Source organism: Mustela nivalis (assembly GCF_964662115.1).
Source record: "Mustela nivalis genome assembly, chromosome: 2".
NCBI classification, from domain to species: Eukaryota; Metazoa; Chordata; class Mammalia; order Carnivora; family Mustelidae; genus Mustela; species Mustela nivalis.
The window spans coordinates 124,684,966-124,705,346 of record NC_139021.1 but is presented as its reverse complement, the minus strand read 5'-3'; the positions used below and the strand labels follow the sequence as shown (position 1 = coordinate 124,705,346).

General features: G+C 41.3%; 1 protein-coding gene across 1 annotated transcript in view; it reads right to left on the bottom strand.

Annotated features, from left to right (window-relative positions):
* Positions 1-20,381, bottom strand: part of ARID5B (AT-rich interaction domain 5B) — a 178,534-nt gene that overhangs the window by 70,362 nt on the left and 87,791 nt on the right. The window lies entirely within an intron of this gene.

The following is a 20,381-nucleotide window of genomic DNA, read 5'->3' as shown; positions in this document are numbered from 1 at the left end:
GTTTCTGCCACAGCTACTAGGTATTGGGGAAGGGGTGGGAGACTGTCCCAATGTATTTGAAGTCCAGGCAGAAGAAAGAGATAAACATGGAGGCATGTCTCTGGCTTATTCCTAGTATTTCCTTGATCTAGAGACCTCATCTAAACTCTTAAGAGATAGTCTTCAACGCTGGCTCAATGGGTTCTGCTGCTCTGGTCAATGAACAAATTTAACCTTGTACTCCAGTGACAGGAGAGTTCTGTGGATTGTTCACATTGAGGGGTTTTTGCCTGTTTGTTTTTAGTTTAAATTTTAAGTCAACTTCCTTGCCAGAAAGTATGCTCCCTATTCCTTTCCATCATTTTAGTTCTTTATAAGACCCAGGGAATTGTTGTCCTGGGAAAATACATTGATTTTAATATTCTTTTGATGATGGCTCTCAAATCATAGCAAGTCTAGAGCCAAAACCACAGATGAGGGATCATGGTGGCTGAGGGGGCACAGGGAAAGCAGGAAGGTTTTTGAAGAACCTCGGGCCCTAGTGGGTTAAAATAAAGCTGGAGTGCCCCTTAGCTGGAGAGTCATATGCTGTCTAGAGCATCTCATCCACAGAATGGGTTTGAGAAACCCCAGAAATCGGTGTTCAGAGGAGGCTGGAGCTCATCTAGTGCAGTCCGCTGGACTTACCAACCAACTTCATTATATAAGCTCTGCTCATATCACAAAGAACAAATTCCATTTCAGGGGGAAAAAAAAGGATTAAAGAGCCTGGGGCAGAGGGAATTTAGCCTGGGGCTTCAGAGCTACCAGAATTGTTAGAGAATGTGAAATTTACAAGAACTGAAAAGAGCTATGTGATATTGGATTTTATTTCTACTTTTCCCAAAAGGAGAAAATTACAAATCATTAATAACTTCCCTTCCTGACTCCTCTCTCTATGTTGTGTCATCTTCCCAATTACTGTGATTGTGCTGATGGCGCCAGTTCCTTGAAGGCCCAGCTATAAAATATATGGACTAATTGTCGAACAAAACCCGGGAGCTATTAACACCCCAGCGGTGCAGCCCTTCTGGTCGGACTCTATTATATCTACACCACTGGGTTTGTACAGCTCCATCGCGGGCCTTGAAATACTGAAATAAATTAACTCCTTTATTTAGACATAAACATCACATCACACCCCAGAAGGAGCCAGAATGGACATTTCTGGTTCGCACATTCAGTCCAGGGCAAAGAGAGACACTTCCCTGTAAATATCGCTAACCACAATCTGAATTTTCTAATTTCAGAAACCCCTTCCTCCAACAGAGTAATATTTATAGAAAATGAAATTTGGGTTTTCAGTTATGCCAACTTTCTCTTTCATATTCAAATGCTACATATATTCCAGAACATGTTTACAGAATTTTCCCATATTTCTAAATAAATACACAAAAGAAGTTCTGAAATATACACATTTTAAAGATGACTTTGCACACAGCAGCTTACTCCCAGATGTTTTACATTCTGAATTTCTCAATAAATGAATAACATGCTAGGAAAGCAAACACAGGCTGACAGTATTTAGTCTAAGTTTTTTAAACGGTGTAACATATGTAGCTAAAAACAATTGTCAATAACTATATTTCACTCTGAGCAGTTATTAAAGAATTCGAAATGAGCATTTGCTCCGTTCAGCACTGAGTTCTTACAAATGCAGTTTTTAGGCTGATTTTCATTGTTTTGAGTTTCTCGCAGCCACACGGCAGCAACAGTTCTTGTCTTCTATCTTCTGAGTTATATATATGTGTGTATCTATATTCATGTGACAAGCCCATGATCCCAGTTCACTGCCACAAGTGCTCATTAACAAGCCTCACAGCCCACAGTCAGTGCTGCGAGCTTTGAACCAGTTCCAGAACGAGGGCTACAGCAAATGGCAGCCTGGCCTTTTCACTTCTTCCCGTTTTTATATATATATATATACACATATATATGTACACATACATATAAAAAATGTAGAAAACTCCCAATAACTGCTCCTTTCACACCTTTTATCTCCTTTATAAATTCGTAATATTCACTCATTAAATCTCAAACTTTGCTACATTCTTATGTAATGCTTAATTCTCTTCTTCTCTGGGGTTGGCTTGTGAAATGTCTTTAATTAAAAAAGCTAAAAGCACTCTAAATCTGGATGGCAGACTCATTTCCAGGGCATTCAGGCATGTTGTCTAATTTTAAAACTCTGACAGGATACATGTAAATTTATGCAAGTTTCATAAAAGTCACAATTTCCTCCTTGAATTCAAGCTAAAGAAAATGCCCCCGAGCTCTTTGCAAAGCTGTTTGTTTTACTGGAAAGCTCATTTTGCCCATTGTGTTGGAGGTGATTATTGTAAAGAATATCCAGTGTCAGAATCCCATCAATCCACCAAGAATTAAGGAGTTAAGTTTCCCTCTTATTGATCAAACAGGCTCTTTGATCACTATTTTACGGCTCTTTAAACCCAGATGGGGGTGGGGAGGGGGAAAATATTATCATGCAAATTATTTTGGTTGACAGTAATTAAGAAATTATATGTTAAGAAAATCAGTAATTGTTCACATGAGTCACTAATGTGTTTTCATTCTTTGTCAAACTTTCTGGCACGCCCTTCCTTTCTTGCTTTAAATAAGCAAGGACTGGAAAATATGCACAGTATTTGGAACCCAGGGGAGTGACATATTAATTCAAAGTTTGCTTGGAAGTGGAGCTTTGTGGAAACTCAGACGAGTTCCCATCCTTCTTGTTTCTACCACCCTTCACCCAAGACTTATCTCCAGAATGTTGGGGTAGCCCCCGTGACTGTGTGAGGCGGGGTCTCCTACGGGCTAGGATTCTCCTCCCTTCTTCAGAAGGCCAAAACTGGAAGACCCAGGGGTTATGAAATCTATAAGAATAACCACAAAATGGGGGAATGAAAACCAGCTCAGCCATGGGCAATTAACTAGTCCTTGCTAATTCTGTGGCTCCCCAGAAGCAAATCTTCACTCTGAATTAAACCTTTGCCAAAGTTTGTTTTGGAAAGGCCTTAAATCCATGGAAAAGGGACTAACCCGGCGTGATGGAAGGCTGAGACGGGCTCCCTCCCGAACAGGGCTGGGACACCTTCACATGAACTCAGGTTAGCTTACAAATCACCGATCCCTAAAAGAGCACACACTAAAATTACATTTGTTTTTATTGAAAGACAGCCTCAAGTGCTGACATGTAGTGTATGACATGTGATACATAGTAATACTCTTAAACCAGTTCTGACATAATATCTCCGGCGGCCTAATAACCACAAATGATTGCTTTAGTTAAGAACTAGCCAGAAGCAAAATAGATCCGTGTAAAAGTAGCTTGAACCATAAATACCTCAACAATATTTTATGTCACTTTGTAAAAGTTAAAGGAGTCCTATAATAATTAACAACAAAAACGCCATGTTCTTTACTATTGTGTGTTGGTTGTGAAAGGTTATTTCACAGTCCGGAGGCTGCCAGTGCCGTAAATTATGCAGGCACCAAGAAGCATTAAGGAGAAATAATAGCAATTTAAACGAAGGCTGACGTAATTCATGATAAACAGTCATTGGAAAATATTACAATGTTGTCTTTTTTGAGTGGGTTTAATCAGAAGAATGTGACCATATTCTAACATAAACCACTTCTCTTTTCCATTGTGCTAGCACTTGGAATGTTGGCACTCACCCTGGCTGCAAGGTTCTTATTCACAATAATTGCTGAATCCAGCGCTCTAACACCTCCAGGGAACCTAACAATGTAAATTTGGTATTCTGATTGATGGAAGGAGCTTCCAAGACAAAGCTCAAAAGCTCTGGGCTGCATGGTGGTCCAAAAGGGGGACTGAAATTGGAGATGCATGTAGCCAGGATAACTTAAAGAATATATATCAAAAAGATGGCTAAGTAATGCAAACACTGAAGAATCTCTTTATGATCACGCCCAATAGAACGTGGAAAGGTGGTCTAAAGCCGGCAGCTATTATAATAAAAGCAAACCTTTGTCACAAATTGTTGTGGCTGAACTGTAAATACAGCAACACATTAAGAAGCAAATATGATGAGAAAGACCAAATCTGCCAACTTTCATTAATGCAAAGTATCGCCAGGTCAATATCGCAGACGTGATCACGGGGTATGGCGGCCAAGCAGATGTTTAGATCTGAACACACAACTAATTGTTAAATTTAATATGGGGTGGGGGAGGGGAATTCTGTGCAATAAAAAAAACTGACTGGGAGGAGGTTATTTGTTTATTATTTTAACAAAAAAAAAAAAAAAAAAAAAAAGGCAGCAAGCTCAGCAACACTCCAATGTGGAGACTGGGCAATATTTACCTCTCTGGAATTCACCCAGCCTTTGGGAGCGTAAAGGGAATAATATTGCTATTACAACTGCAAAGTCTTCCAACGTACAGTTCATTTAAAAGTCTTTAAGCCAACTATTGATTATTCGTGTCAACAGAGGAAGGTAAGGATAAAAGAAAGCACTGAAAATCCAATAGCTTATTTTTCCCACTAGTTTCTATTTCATTCATGATCCATTCTTTCCAAAGGCCATTACGAGCAGCAGAAGTGATTTCATTTTTTCTTCCTCCTCTTTCCTTTGCCAACCTTCGGGTGGAAGTGCTAATGAACGGGAATAGACTCAAATGAAGGCAGAGGAGGTCTGCCCGGGAAGTCAGGGACTTGGACGATGGGCATGGTGGGGCCCCCTGTCCCTGATAATCAGAAATTAATTGCCACCTTCCAAAGATCATTTATAATATCCATTCTATAGCAAAACAGACTATTTTTGACTCTGGATCGCTTTTTCCAACTGAATCTATTTAAATAGTCCCCGAGGTCAAATATCTAGCCACTCCTTTAAAAATGTTCTTTCAAAATATGATAAATGGCTTTCTTTGGCATTTATACTAATCAAAACGTATTTTATCTCCTCTTACCACACAAACCTTACTTTCTCTAAATAGCGAACATTATCAGTGAATTTTGCTCAGTGTACAAATATTTTATGTATTACAATGAGTAGCAGAATGCAAAACTTGCAAATATTTATTTTTAGACATATGGGAAAAAAAGCAATTAGAGCTAAAAATGTGAAGAATGAAGAACTCACTTAGAAGCAATTACATTGGACATTCAAACTGTTCTGCCATCAAACTTTTATTCAGATGCCATACAGCATATTAAGAAATATCACTTGCACACACACACACACACACACACACAAAAGAAAATATTACTTCACAAATGAAAATATCCAATCACTATAAACAACATCTGGGGGTCATTAATAACTTACTCTGCAGCTGAATTAGCCAAATAATAAGTGGCCTGACTCAGAATTCCTAAATTTCTATTTTTGAAGGAAAAACAAAACATCATACCATGACTTATATTTGCTCCCTGGATCTACACGTGTGTCCGCATGGCGATCAATTTGCGTACCCACGTAGGGCACACGTTGTTGATGCCATTTAATTGCTATCTCGCCCGAAGTGGTGTCCTGTTTTTGTTTGGAGGAAATTTAAAATCGTAATATTGAGTTCACTCTTTGCTCAGAGCCTTGTGTATAATTAGCATATTTTTCAGACTGGTAAGAATCTGACCATAAGCAGCATCGGAGAAGCTTCCCATTCCAAACTACTACAAAGCCTTTCATACGCAGCCTCATAACCCATTTGAGGAGCAAGCGTACTGTTCAAATATTCCAGCCCTAAGATAAAAGAACTAACAATTTTATTGCCACACAAGCCGCTGTACTGAGACACCCTAAATATTTATACTAATGGGAGTTGAAAATAGTATCAGAGAACAAAGCCAAAATATTTCTTCTACTCATTAATAGCAACAGTCTTTGGCAAGACAGATGCCAAAAAGCCAGCACTTTTCTGATACACTGGGTCCCATCCCATGGTCTGTTATTATAGGTTTCATGGGGAGTCAACAGCTTGGTCGATTTATGGGCAAGGGAAAATAGTCTTCCTGACAATTCCAATTTAAAAATTTACATTTTTAAAAAATGTCTCTAAAACATCTCTCTGGAAAGGATCAAATTTCCATCATAATGTATGCAATCCTTATCATGTTTCCATGTCTCCAGAATTGGTGGTCTCCCCACTGATGGGATATGACAATGATAATGTTTTTTATTTTTTAATGGTACATATGAAAACAATGTGTGTTATGCATGATGGTGTCTTAGATTTGGTGAAATCTAGTACCTTGTCATTTGGTCTGCGTGAGGGTCAGCTAACGTTCTGTGAAGGGTCAGAGTGGAAATACTTTCAGCTTTGTAGAGCATACTCAACTTTGCACAACAGTGGTCGTGGATGACATGGAAGAGTGTGAGTGTGGCCTGGCCGTGTTCCAATAAAAATTCTAGAAGACGGTGCTGGTAATGGGTCAGATGTGAATACTAGGCCCTATTCAACATACAGTGAGAAAGGACCCAATGCACAGCTGAGGGGACACTGGGCTTGACGAGGTGCCCCCGGCAGGCACCAACCTGTCTCACTCTCAGTCTTCCTCATGGTGGCACCTCACCTATAGCAGGGGCTCAGTCTACCTCAGGGAAGGCTGAGGTGACTGACTATGTTTAAACTCACAGGAACTGAGGCCCCTGGGTGGCTCAGTAGGTTAAGAGTCTGCCTTTGGCTCAGGTCATGATCCTGGAGTTCCAGGATCGAGCCCCACGTCGGGTTCCCTACTTAGTGAAGAGCCTGTTTGCCTTCTACCCCTCACCCCACTTGCTCTCTCTTGCTTGCTTTCTCTTTCTCTCAAATAAATAATATAAAATCTTTACAAAACAAAACAAAAAACCCTCACAGGAATCATCATATGGTGACTGCCCAAGGGTGGGAAAACACAGACCATGCAGGTGAGCGTGAAAAATGTAATCAGCTACTACTTCTGTGGGATCTTTTCTTTTCTTTTTTTTTTTTTTTTTTTGGTCCCTTGTGTCAAAAATTTTGAGCACAGGCTGGATTCTTGTAATCATTATGTAAGTGAATCAGAGGAGTTAACAGTTTACCAAAAAGAGAAGCACAGCACACCCTATCAGAGAACTAGCTGTAAAGTACTACTGTTGGATGACTACTGTTGGATGACTTCCTCTTCAAGAGCTCTGAACCTCATTTTTTTCATCCACAAAACAGGGACACCACCTACCTTAAAGTACTATGAGAATTTAAGGAGTTGATGTAAAGTGCTTGATACATGTGAAAGTTGGCCCCACTAAACTTTCCACAGAAGTGATTAATCATCTAAAATATACACGATTCATTACATAGATAGCATTTAGGGACACAGATGATATTTAGGCACCGAACACAATGCCTGACACACAGTACGCTTTCAATAAAATGTGTAAGTTATGGTTATTTTATTTTTTAATTAACCAGAATTCTCAGGAAATGAGCTGTCCTGCTTAGTGAATCAAGGAATTGTTACAAATTGCTATTTGTTTCCCAGACAGAACACCAAGTATGTGAGAACAGAAAGGATCTGAAAGATCACCTGGTCTAGGGGTTCATAACCGAAGGCTGCAAAAAGTGGACAAATCCCGAAAAATATATGCAGATTTCCTATATTTGTTTGATATGTTAATTTTTGCTAACATTGTTCAAAGTCATGATGATAATGATGATAGTGATGATATAGTCGTGCACATTTGTGTTAGAAGAAGATTCATGGCTTTCTTCACATTCTCAAATGGGGCCGAGATTCCAAAAAGCTTAAAAATATCTAGTCCAACCTTCCATTTCACATGTAAGACTGGAAGCCTGGAATTAACTGAGCCGCTAAAGCTTCCTATTTGGTGAGAGGATCAGATCCTGCACCCTGTTCTCTAGACTGCCAGTCAAGTGTCCTTTCAAGTACATTGTGCTTTTTCTTAATTCCGAGGTAATTAATAGCACTGGAGTGTATGCCTCCAAAATCACAGCTTTGCACCTTTTTTTTTTTTTCTTAGTAGGTTCTGCACCCAGTGGGGACCCCAATGTGGGGCTTGAACTCACAACCCTGAGCTGAAATCAAGAGTTGGACGCTTAACTGACTGAGCCACCCAGGCACCCAATGGCTCTGCACTTTTACCTAAGGGAAGACTTTTCACCTGAGCCTGTGACTGCCCAGGGAACATACCCCACCTTCTGCTGCGACTTGTCACCACCCTCTAGCACATCAGCACAATCCTCGCTCAGCCACCCCGCCATCACACCGGATAGAAGCAATTAAGGAAGGAGGCGCTAGCTGCCAGTAATCATTACACTATTGACTTCCATATCTCGTTACCCCTGCCACCGACTACAGCTACAAGCATTCCTAGAGTACCGAGTCCCAAACTTCAGTGTGCATCAAGTACACTTAAAATATTGGTGACAGGATGTTAGGGTCCATCTAAATTCAGGAGGTTGGAGACTAAAAATCAAAATTTTAGTAAGTTTTGCAGGAGACTGAAAATCTTTGCTGAGCTCACTTTCGTGCCCAAGCCCCCCAGTATTCATTGAAGAATATTTTTCCTGTTTGCTTTAGAGCCACGCAGAAACTCTGGATCTTCATTCTGGACCCTGGGTTCTCAGCATCCTCAGCCTTAGCCCTAGAAGTTCCAGCTGGAAGGGCTGATTGCGGATAAGTGTAGAGCTGGCTCTGATTAGCCCACAGCTCTGCTATTGCTTAGAAGGAAAATAATTTTGGCAATAAGAGATTCTTGGAATTTATCTAAAAGAAACCATCAAAATGCGGATGTTTTTTATATATGAAGGTATTCATTACAAAAAAAAAGATGTTCATTACAGTGTTAATTATACATTTTACATTTAAGCAACATAACTAAAAACCCTGGAAGAAATGAAAACAAACTTCTACTAGAGAGGGATTATGTAAACTCTGATAAAGTCATTTGATGCAGTATTATGCAACTGTTAAGATGTTGCTTGTAAAACTGTTCCTAATAATATAGGGAAATGTTCATTTTACAATGACTAAAATTTTACAATGTAGCAATTGCATATATAAAATATTCTCAAGTAAATAAAGATGCTTTGGAAAAAGTCTGGAAGGAATTGATAAACCCTGATGGGATTACGGGTGGTATTTAGGCAGGCAATATCAAAGAGTGGATATGCATACCAGCTTTGAAGGTAGACAGACCTGATCTGGAATCAAGCCTGACCACTTACTGGCTGTGTGACTTTGGGCTGATGTGACCTTTCTTAGCTTCTGCTTCCTGCCCTGCGAAGCGACGATTAATATGAGATTCCATACAGGGGCGCTCTAAGGAGTAAGTGAGATCACGTATGGACAGGACTTAGCATAAGGTCTGACATATGGTACACATTCACAGAAGAGTGGCAATTATTATTATTATTATTATTATACTTGTCCTTTCCATAATGGAAATGATTGCATAATGAGAAAAATATTTTGAAAAACATATGGGCTGTTTTTTACTATTTTTTTCCCCTCCTTGAAACATGGTAAAAGGGGATGAGGGACTGGGAGCATCTGGTTGGCTGAAGATCACTGTTGACTAGGGTTTGTTGCACAGGATCTCATGGCTGTGAGGCCGTGCCCTTCAGGACTGGGCCCCATTTGGGGGGATGGCCTCAAGAGCACATATCTGGAAGCTGATGTCCACGTCCCTTCGTGGTCTTACCATGCCTGCACTCACATTTAGCTGCTGACTTTCCCCATCAATTCTTCAACTTCCCAAGGCGGTCATGGACACCAGTCCTTGAGGCTGTACAAGGTTGTTTAGGAGAAAGACACTGAAGATGGGCTGATGGCCATTTGAAAAGTAGGAGATATTCCTCTCATGAGTTGTAAATGGCCGGGCTGAGGGCGGGGCTGAGCGGTTGCTGGGTTGGGACCAGTGAGGCCACACTCTCTCTGCTCTCTGAAGCTACCTCCTGATCTCAGCTCCAGCAGATGACACTGGTACCAATGGTCAGGAAGAAATTTAATGGGGGCTCCCAATAGCCCTTTTGTTCTGGTCCTGACACACTTCAACTTCCTTTCGTTCAACAACTATGGGATAGAATGCATTCTCAGTAGAATGGAACCTGTGATCTGGTCTGTGATAAAGACAGACCTCAAAAGAAGCCACTTCCACCAACATCCTTTCTCTTTTGGAAAGTGTCTGTGCTGGGAGATGGGACAGTATAGTTTCTGGCACTCTGTGTGATATCTTTGTTAAAATATCTCCTATTTCAAAGACCTAATGTTCATGTCTGAAACTGTGAGGAAGAAAGTGTGACGTGTTCAACCCTGCCTGTTGTGAACTGGCTTCATCCACAGATGGAGCTCTCCTCTATGGAGCTCTCCTGAGAGCCAGAAGGCCTCATCCTCATTGACAAATACTACAGAGAAGGCCAATGATCCACAAATCATCCTCTGGGTGTAAGTGCCACCCACCCAGTAATCTTCCTAATGATGAACATGAAACTGGCTAAGCCTTTTCTTTCCCAACATTTTCTGGTATGATTTCAACCTGAACCATGATCTAAATTATGTTCCCAGTCCATATAGCCCACATTTCAGTGGAACTTGTAAATGTCCTATATGCTAATGACTCTGCCACTGTTCCTTGGTTTTCACATTGAATTCTGAGATCTGTAGGTTAGAGATTGGAAAGATCAGTGTGGTGACTTCTGGATACCACTTGCCTTAACTTATGGATACTGCTTGTCTTCCTCAGGGAACACCCTTCTAGGTTGTGTAGACCCCAAGCTCTATTAAACATCATAACAAATGAACAATCTTCAACCAAAGACCTTGGCCAGTTGATGAGTCACATTCCTCTGGTTCGAAGAAGTGAGTTAATGTTGAGGAAAAAACCATGTCCTTTGAGCTAGATACTTTTCCTTGAGAATTAAATCAACTGGCAATGAGCTAAACCTTAAAGATTGAGGTCAAGAAACACTTGACTCTAAGAAAGGAGAGAAAACAATGATTTGAAACCTTCTGGATTTTAGCAGGATTTTTATATTAGGGTTTTTATATCATTTCCACAAACATACGTTGATACAGAGATGAGTAAGTCATGATTCTTACCCCCTCTAGGAGCTTAGAGTCTAGGGAAGAGAAATGCAATAGAATCCATTAACTTTAATACCAAGGAGAAGAAGAAAGCAACTTTGGAAAAGTACTGAGAAACTCCGGATGACACAGAGTGAAGATGATTCTTTAGAAGCTACAATTTCAACCTAGAAGCAGCCCCTTAAACACCCAGGAAACCAACGAGGCACCTCACTTCTTTACCCCCTGCTGCAAAGCCGATGCATCCCTCCTTTTCCTTCTTATAGGCCCAAGGAGAAATTTCCAATTTAATAAGAGACAAGTTGATTTTTTCCTCCCAAGAGGCTTCCCCTGGGTCCTAACCACAATGGGGCCTCTGGGAGAAGGACTCAGGAGCACCTGGTCCCTCAGGGGAAGGTGACATCTTCTAGGAAGAAAAAAATTTTGCTTGCGGAGGCTGTTTTGTTTTGGGGTGTGTGTGTGTGTGTGTGTTAAGTGTCTATGCTGATAGCTAAAAAAGGCAAAGGAAACAACTTCTTTCCTTGAGCTTCAAAGTCTAGAGTATCTCCCACCTCCTCACCTGAAATAACTTCCTTCTTTTTGAATCCCTCAAAGTCCGGTTGAAGATCTACTTCCTCCCAGAGGCCTCCCCTGACATCCCAGCTCTCTTTTACATATTTTAACTCCAGGGGCACCTACAGTTGGACCTCTTCTAGTCATCCCTTAGCGGACTGCCTTGCAGGGGCCAGTATGTGGCAAAGCTCTCCCACTTAGGAAGCCTGGCAGATATCATCTCTTTGGAACATCAAAATATCAGAGTAAGTTCGGAACCTTAGCCCCATGCTCCTCTCACTTTGGGGTAGAAAAGTATGTCCCTGGGGTCAGGGGTCTGGGGTGGGGGGTTCTGACTCTTACTTTGGCAACATACTGGACCTGTGACCCTGTGGAAACTATGTTATCAGGTCACTCCTGGCAAGATCCAGAATTGTTAAGAAGATCACAATAATATTTGTAGTGGCCCATTACTCTACGTCTTATCTCGGCCAACTTGATTTTTGAGTGTCTTGACAGCAGAGACCGATACTGCAACAATGCCTGGATTTCTGCCTTCAACCGAGTCAGTTCTCAGTGAATGAATGGAAGCACCCACCAGCATTAGAACATATCAGTCTTTTTCTGCCCAAATCCCATCTGTTCTCCAGTCCTTCATGATGGCAACCGGAGAGCCAAAAAGGCCGTTCAGAAAAGAAATTCTAAGGGAGAGAATTTCTAGGCAACTTCTAAAGGGAGCATAAAGCCCAGATGATGGAATCAAGGCCTACGCCAGCCAGCGATGAGAAGATTTCCTGAGCAGGCAGCACAGTCCACTCCTGTGCCAAAAGCCTAGCTGCTTTGCCTCCTTCGAAAACCCATTACCAAACTATGGCAAGAGAAATTTAATTTTAAAAAGGGAAATGATTAATGTGCTACAGGCATAAAGAAGTGACAGAAGCAGAAAAGCTTGCATACATTTCATTTTTTGAAATTAGACCTATAATTTTTTCATTAAGGGAGGATGCCAAGTTGGGAAAGCCAATGCGTTCTAAGCAGAAAATTAGAGAGAGGTGTACAGAGTCCTGTGAGCGTCACGACCCCACACCTTAGGAAGAGCCCATACGAATGTGGGGCAGTTTACTTGTGGCTCGTACAGGGCTCTAGATTGATACCTGCTTCTGTGATAAGATGGGAAGCATCACTCTGGGTGTGTGTGGAAGAGACCACAGGGCAGCAAAGTCTCCGTCAGGGAGGCTGGTATAATCAGACAAGTGAGGACCATGGCTCGCATGAAAGTCTCCTGATCCCATCCAGTGGTTTTCAGATTTTGAATCTTCTCCACCGTTCCTTTCCTTACCACTCCCACACACACCGATCTCTCTAAATCCTACAGAACACCTTGTACCTTCTATATCTAGAGAGCTGGTGATCAGTTATCTGTTCCCAGGACACTGGATCTCAGGAAGCTGGAAAGATCTTCCTGAGCCAGGTCCAAGCTAAAAGGCAATCTAGTGTAACTGTTAAGAGCATGGACACTGGGCCAGACCGTTTAGGTTCAAAAACTGGTTTTGCGAGGTAACTTGGCTGGGCTAAATTGTCCTTATCTGGAAAATGGGGGAGGGAAAGGCTACTGACATACAGCATGCAAGAATCCATTCCCTCGTGCAACCAGTATTTATTACACACCTTCTCTGTGGCCAGTCTTGTTCTGGTCCCTGGGTACACGGTTGCGGACACGCTCTGAAAGAGCTTGCATTGCAGCCCAGGTGGGGATGGGGGAGACAGACCATAAACGTGTAAAGAAACAAATACGAGAGTTCATTTCAGATAGTGATAAGTTACGGGAAGATAATTATAGGTTGGGCGATGTGGTGGGACAAGACATGTGCAAAGGGGAAAGTCAGAGAAGACTTCTCTGGGGAGCAGACATTTGAGCTGAGGCTGGAATGATGAGAGGGAGCCAGACCCTAGATATCTGGGGAAACACATTCCATGCAGAAGGACAAACAAACAAGTATTTCTGGAATGAGCGGATGCTGAATGATTTTTTAGTAGCAAATGATACCTCATGTCCCTAGGAGTCTGTGAAGGTATGGAATAATTCTGTAAATGTGTTTTTTTTTTTTTAAAGATTTTATTTATTTATTTGACAGAGAGAGATCACAAGTAGGCAGAGAGGCAGGCAGAGAGAGAGAGAGGAGGAGGAAGCAGGCTCCCTGCCGAGCAGAGAGCCCGATGCGGGACTCGATCCCGGGATGCGAGATCATGACCTGAGCCGAAGGCAGCGGCTTAACCCACTGGGCCACCCAGGTGCCCCTCTGTAAATGTGTTTTGAGGAGCCACTATGGACTTGGTGCGTGGTTAAGGTTGTGTTGGGAGGTATAAGAGGTACAAGAAGATTTAGTTAAGGAGTACTTAAGTAGTACTTGCCATCTGCCGTCTACGTGTTTGATCCCTACAGCTGTGTGAGGTATGGTCTATACCCATGACATATGGTCCATGGCCATCCCATATTTTCTCCCCACACACGATATTGTAAGATCATTAGGAGTGTAAATTTTTCTGTCTTGTTCACAACTGTGTGCACAGGGACCAGAACAGCACTTGGCACACAGTAGGTATGGGGTAGATGTTGGTGGACCCCAGATAGCCTCTCGTACAGTCCAGGGAACTTTAATCAATTCAATTTCCTTGACAGGATAGAATGAAGGGGCTTAGAGGCTATCTTTGGTAACAAGAGGATTTTAAAAATCAAGTGAATACAGACTTATTCTGAACTTCATTCTACCATCCCTATCCCTAACTAGCACTTTTGCCTGTGATTTTTCAATGACCCGGTTCTTTCCTGTACTGTGTGTGTGTGTGTGTGTGTATGTGTACGTGTGAATTGATAAAAATATCTGTTTCACCCTAGAGAGGAATATGTTGATCTTGCTAATGTAATGGGATCTAACTTTCTTGTTTTTCTAAATGAAATGCTAGGTGAGATATTAGCCAATATAGACACAAATCCTTTCTTCTGGAGTGAACAAGGGTTTATTGTACCCATGAGTCCAAACAGTTTTTAATAACCCATTGAGTCCCCTCAGCTACAGAAAGAATCCAGAATTATAGAAAAGAAAAGAAATGGAAGTAGAAAAGAAATTATTTTGGAATTATTTGGAAAAGAAATTTCCAAAAATAGAAAAGAAATTCATGAATGCTAGCCATTCCATAATCCTGACTCTGAAAATTAGTTTAGAGTAACAACATAAAAATTCTGTTCATTAACACTCAAGAGAGATGGTACCCTAGCTTCCAACACCTCTGTCCAAGGAGGTCTGCTCCCCAGCCCTCTTTGGGTCTCCATGTCCTGGAAGCCAAGGCCATATGTTAATCATCATAGGTCCTATCAAGCACATCCCCTATACCACTACCAGCAGATTTTTGGGGGTTCAGTTGACTGCACTGCGTGATGAACTTAAGCATTCCTCTGCCCCTCCTTGGGCAGCCCATGCAACAAAGAGAAGGTACAAAGCATGGTTTTGGTTAGACCATTCTCTAGCGATAAACATAATCTCTAGAAAATGTCTAAGATAAAGCAGTCCTCTAAGAGAGACCTCTGAAGGTTAAGGACTTCTGCATAAACAGCAATATACAGGAAGCCCGACTCCTTTCCCACTCAGCTTCAATTAAAGAGAAACATCTGCCTTGTTATCATCTGGGAGATCGGTGGGCACCGCAGGCAGACAGGCAGAGAAAGCCTGAATGTGGACAGGGGCCAGGAACTGGCTATTTGATCATCGAAATCCACTGTGACCATGAAACCTACTTCGGCAAGGAAAAAAAAAGTGTTTACTCACTTACAAATTCCCATGATCCTTAACAAAACAACTGCCTTTCCTTTCATTTCCAGCAAAACATGTGATATTTAGAGGGGAAGAGGCAGAGTCCAGCTTGTCCTCTAGGCTTCAAAATAATTTTACACATCCTGAATCTTCCTTCATAAATAGTCAAGGTTTCGTCTCCTCTTCTGTTTCCTTCTCTCCCTTGCCTTTTTTCTTCTTTTGTCTCTAACGTCATTATTTCACTCAACAGGAAAACAGAAAGGGAAAGTTCAGTGCAGAGTCAGAAACGCTTCTTAAAAACATATATATATAAACATATATATGTATATGTATATGTATTTATATATATAAACATATATATGTATAAAGTAGAAAACTTTTCTTTTCCATTAAGGTTCTAGGAAGAGTTCCAGAGCCTTAGAGAAATGGTTCCTTCATTATTTTCAGAGTGAGATCGGTTTGGATGACTATAAGCTGTCCAAGGCCTAAGATTCTAATAGATACAAGAAGAGAATCTTCATTGATCATGAGGACTGTTTTTTTCATCAAGCGAATACAAACTTAGTCTAAGCTTGGTGATGAGCCATTTCTACCCAGTTTGAAAGACTCGATAAGTGAGGGGCCTTATGTCACTTGCCCGGAAGAACAGCAAATCAGACACGTGAGCCTTGATTCATACCAGGTGATTTGTAAGCCCAACAGTTGCCCCCGCCCTCCCGCCCCCGGCTGTGCTATCCTCCCTGGGCTTCAGCAAGAGACATGTTTCAATACTGATGTAGCCACCATCTCCCTAAGGGTCACCAGAGCTCATGGTTTCTTGCACGTGGACTAAATGCCAAGACGGCAGCCCATCTCATCTCCGCTCTTTTCAGGTGAATTACCACATCCTTCCTTGAACCCCATACCATTCCTTTGTCAAGGAACATCCCCCCCACCACACACACACACACACCCCCTTATTCCAAAGAACTCAGAAGCATGACTTTTGTCTCTTTGCAACTCAAAACTCAGACTAAAATAAGCCATATCTTTTATTACTTCTTCAACCAACCGTGTCTTCATTCACTTAGTTCAACTCACATTTAAGGACTGATTTTGTCTCATTTATATGTATTGGGTCGATCTTGTATCTCTCTGGTAAAAGCTAGTACCTTAAAGTTGTCCATTCATCTACGGGACTGCACACACCTTTGTTTGGATTCAGTTGTCAATGCTTCGCACATGTGAAATCAGCCCGTGTGATATTAAGGTAAACATTGTGCATTACAAACTGGTGGACATTTTATTGTTCTAACTGGGATAACAGACAAAATGTTTGCACGTGTGTCTGTTTTCTCTGCAGAGCACAGACAATAATACAATATACATGACAGTATCTGTTTTATAAAAGAGGAATCAAATTATAAGAAGCGGTAAAAGCGAGATGGGGGAGCGGAGGAAGAATGCCCCGTGTTTGGAGATTCTAACAGGACAGTGGGGGCAGGAATTACGTGTAGGGTAAAGATTCTTACGAGAAAAACTGTCATTCTTGAGGTCACTTTCCCCTCATTATTATTATAATCTCATTTCCTAATTGCATGTGCTACACAGCCAGTCTTCACAATGCTTTCATGGGCGAGTCTGTTGCTTTAGTTTTAAGAACAGTCGATTCTCTTGCGCTGAGAAAAGAGCACAGGGCCTTTAAGAGCATTGTAACTGACAAGAAGGAAGGATTCAGGCAGGATGTCGAGGCTGAGGCTTTTCAATCACCTGTCATTAATATGATTCAATTTATGCTTATGTCATAGGTTTAGACATTGCACAGTGCTGTAAAGCGGGGAAGGGACTTGAATAAAATACAGGGAAGAAAGCAGATGGTACGCTATCAAAACCCTTCAAGCCTAAAATAACCTTTCCCAAGTAAGGAGGATAGTTAATTAAAACCAGGATATATTTACTCAATTCTGAATATCTCAATGTAAATAAAAATCAAAATGACACCACTGTAATGTGGGACTAAATGATGAAATTTCATCTATTCCATTTTTCTTTAATAGTTTCTAATCAAACTTTTCATTAAACAGCTTCATAAAATTCCACAGAGAATTTATTTATAGGGATTCACTGTAGATTTAAAAGCCTTACTTTTATTATTCAATTAAACTTGTTATTCAGTGGACAACACTGAAACAATGGGGGGGAGTGGGGAGGGGGGAGGTGTCTGAGCAGTTGGGAAAGGTAGTCACACAGAGAAAATGTGGCTCATCCTTGCCCAGGAAAGCCCAGTTCCAGGTCCAGAGGAACTGCCTGGGATTGTCCCAGCCTTGGTCCACAGACTCAAATTCATGTTCCCCCGGTAGAGAGGGCACCAGACCATTTATTAAAGGTAAACAAACCTAGGGGAGGCCAACAGCTGACCCACGGTGAAGGCAGCCATTCCCAACATGGAGAGTCAGGACATGAATTATAAGTGACCCAAAACTTTTCTATTAGCCTTTCTCCCTGATTTTTTAAAACCAGACCCAGTCCTGCCTTTTTCATGAAGCTTTCCCTGACCCCTCCCATGATCACCCCCACGCGCCCCCACCCCCACCAGCCCTACTGCTAAATTCCTCCCGCGCTTGCTTTCTGCAACACTCACCGAATACTTAATCATTGACTTTCTTGCAACATTAGTTAACCTTTCAGGTGCGTTAATCCTGTCTTCCCCAATTAGATTTTTAAATCCTCCAAACAAGAAAGAACTGTGTTTTATTTATCTTTTGAACACCCTCTCCCGCCCCCCTTCCATAATCCCATTTAATAGAAGAAAGCAAAAAATATATTAGTTAATAAAATAAACATTATTTAATCATAGGAAAGCAGACACTGTCCTTTTGCAAAGGGCCTTGCAGGTACTTTATGGCAATTTATGAATTTCATGTGTCAAAAGTGTAGCTGCTAAATGCTATAAACTCTTTGCCATCAGGTCCACCATTCATCCACCTGGTGATATGGCTAATAAAATTTGATTTTTACAGCCTAGGCATACTGTTACCTAAATTACATTTGACCAATTACTGAGTCGCCAAGAGTGGTACAGAATATATACTGTGTAGAAAATTCATCTGTGGGCCCCCTGGCACCCGCGGTAATCTGACAGAAGTGTTTTGGTCATCTGGCAGTGTTTCATATTAGGAACATTTGTTTAATGCTAGTCACTAATTAAATTTATGTTCTTCTACCAACTGTTAGTTGGTTGGAGAAACCCAACCCCACGTTTTAACAAACCCCTTCACCCATGTTGATTTCAAATACAACCAGTTGGAGGTTTAAAAGGGTGTTCTCTGGAAATTTAGTTGGAGGACCAACAGTGGAAGGTGGGGGAGGGATGTTGGCAAAGGTGTTCAAATCAGGTCAAAAATAAGCTTTTTTGGGGGGGAGGGGGTCACTTGCTAAAACGAAATACTACATGAAGTGCAAACTATTTGAAGTACAAACTCCACAAAAAGAAAAACCTAATATTCTAATTATTAAACTAACCATCTAGAAGCTCTTTAAAGGTACCTTTATTCCAAAAGAAAGTTTCCACTTTAAGAGGCTGGAGAAGAAAAACAGCATTAAAATTAGCTTTACCAGAAGAAAAGTTCAGGAAAACATTCAAAAGTCAGATGCCTGTGTTTGTGGAGAACATTTAAAACTAATTTAGTAACTCTTAACAACCATTGTGATCACTGTTAAATTGGAACTTCTTTCTATTACCAATTCCAGACGCAACAGCTTTGAAGCTCAATGACTAATGTCTTAAATTAGCCAAAAAGGTTAAAACATTTTTCATTATGTTACATTATGATACCCTAACTCTGACTACTCTTAAATGAGGGAAAGCATTCTTTCAGTTTTGTGTCAGGAATTTACAGACCTCTTGAGTGGCAAGCAGGACAGAGGGTTTGGGAGTAGGGGATATGCGAGAAAAAAACAAAACAAAACACAAAAACACTCTGAAAACAGAAATTAAAGACCCTGAAATTAAAAAGGGATGATTTGTAAATGCAGATCTGGAAAGAGAGGGAATTTTTTTGAAAAGGCATTTTGTTCCTTCACCTACATGACGACAACAGTTGAGTATTAAAAATATATGTTTATAAAAAATAAAAAATTATATTAAAAAAAAAAAACTAATTGAAAAAAAAAATATGACACTGAATTCTTCTTGGAAGTAGGAATAAATAACCTGTATAAAGACTACTGTTCTCTTCTAGACTGACAGTCATTGGTAAGGCAGAGTTGGGAAAGGCATCTGAAAAAAAGTTTATAAGGGAAAAGATGCCATGTGTGATGAACCGAGCTCCCCTCCCTCTTCCCCCCCTCCTTCTTGGATCATCTCTTCATGACACTCTTACTTACAAGCCCTCTGCAGCAGGTAGGGGGCTGCTGGGTCACAAATAATCAGAGTACGGAGGCCACAGTGGATTTCCCAAACCATGCTGAGGCCTGTGACAATGAAGCAGAAAAATCTGAACCTGAATAATCCACGAACTGGGGAGGCCTGGGAAAACCTTAACTCACAGAATCAAGGACTGTTCTGATATTCTGACTCAAAGTGACCCTGTCAATGCTCTCTCTGGGCCATGGGTCTCAGCCTCTTGTCGTCCCACATCCCCAAGAGGAGATTTCAGCATGGGTCAGCCATTAGACCATCATTGGTCAGGGTGGCCAATCCCAAAGCAGGGGGTAGGGTGAGGTTGGGGGGTGGGTCTCATGCCTCTGTAAGTACAGGAATTTCCAAGGAATATGTCTAACTCGATAAAGCACCCCCAGGGTATTCTGACATCCCTGCCCAGTCTGTTGAGAACCACTGATATGATCCAATCTCTTCAAAAAACAGATGAGAAACTGAAGATGTGAGAGATGTGAGCCTGGCTTGCCTCCAGCCATTCACTGCGTCATGCAAAGTCTCCCAAACCTATGATATATCTTTGCCTGTGCGTCTATCTATAGAGACACATGACCGATCAGCTAGGAGAGATGCAGAC